Raw genomic sequence first — 1,604 nt, forward strand, 5'->3', positions numbered from 1 at the left:
CAGTTTCCTCAATCTGTGTATGGATGCGTGTCTCCAGTCATCTAAATGAGTCTATATTTTCTGTGTGTTTTGTCTAATCCATGCTGTGGTTAAATTGTTGACTAACAGAATGACTTAACAATGTCTTATGCAATTTTGGGTGCAGGAATAGTCATCCTTTTCCCTATATGTGCTTCTGTATTCTACTTGTTAAACTAGACTCTGATGAACTTGATTGATTAAAACAGCTATTTCAAATTGCCTGAGCTCCATGGCATAGTTACAATTTGAAATCAAATTACTGCTGCCTGTAGGAATTACCATAATGTGTTTGGCTTAATTTCCAGACAAGGATTCAGGGCCTTACCACCTATCTATGCAAATGTATCCAGCTAAATGAGACCATAACTGGGAGATATTTTGCAAATGGAACTCCAGCTCAATGAGAGCACTCTGATGCCTTGAATGAAGTGAGGAGGAGGCTGCAGCCCTGAAGGACTCCAGATCCCTGATTATGGTTTGATTCTGCCTCAAGACAGAAGCATGGAGTCCACAGGCTTTAGGTCATTTAGAGTTTAGATCATCCACTTCATTTTCTTTTCATTTCAACCTGTGAAATGGGGAGTGTTCTCATCATGCTTTGTTCTCATCCCCAGGAGTCATCAGTTCCACCATGCCGAGTAAGCTGTCAATAGGTTTGTGTTGCCTTGAATTGAAATAAGTCAAGGCTCAAAGAAAAAAAAAAAAAAGAATTTATAGTAAAGCTCTCATAAGGAATGAGAACTTGAACCCTGGTTTCTGAATTTCCTGTTACGAGCTCTTGTAACCATATTATGCTGCTCATGATTGAGATAGCTCAGGTTCAGACCTCTGGAGTGAATGGCTTATGCTGCACTGACCAATGATGTAACTGGGACCGGTTCCTTTTCCTTCTCTGGGCCTTAGTGCTCTCATCTTTACCATGGAAAGATTAGACTATGAGGTCTTAAATGGGCCTTTACAATTCTGTTCCTAGGAATTTGTGACCAACACTGAGAACAGAAACTTGTATGCTCTTTGCTGAAGTACAGAAGGGAGGAAGCAGTTAGGGCCTGTATCACAGTCTGTGTGTTACACCCTTCCCCCTTCTCCTGACTCCAAGTCTCCATTAAAAGAAGTAAAATAACTTTTCCAGTTTAGGAAATCTTACTCTGACCCAAAAGCCACTGGGGCCTCTGTAGCCTCGAAAACCTTATAGGGCTAGAAAGACCTAAATGACTGGCTGAGCAGGTGGGGAATGATTGGCCCAGAGAAGTTATACAGTTCCGGAGGATATAATCCTGGTGGGGAAGGGGGGTGCAACTACCACTCAGCCCTGGGCAGATTGGAAGACTGCGCCAAGCCAGTGTGTTCTGGAAAGGACAGGAATGATGTCATGGGACGCTTTGGGCTGCAACAACAGGAAACCACTGAGTGTTTACATTGGCTTGTAGAGCCCAGGCAGCCTGTTTTTTCTTCACTTCCTCAGTCTATCTGTTTCCTCTGATTCAAATACTATGAAGAAGGACTCACTGACCAGGCCAGGAAAAGCGGAAGGGAGGACCTCAGAAGAAACAGCCTCCTTCCCAGCCCAGAGGGCTAGGTGA

This window comes from Bison bison, unplaced genomic scaffold (genome assembly GCF_000754665.1).
Source record: "Bison bison bison isolate TAMUID 2011002044 unplaced genomic scaffold, Bison_UMD1.0 scf7180017861233, whole genome shotgun sequence".
Taxonomy (NCBI): domain Eukaryota; kingdom Metazoa; phylum Chordata; class Mammalia; order Artiodactyla; family Bovidae; genus Bison; species Bison bison.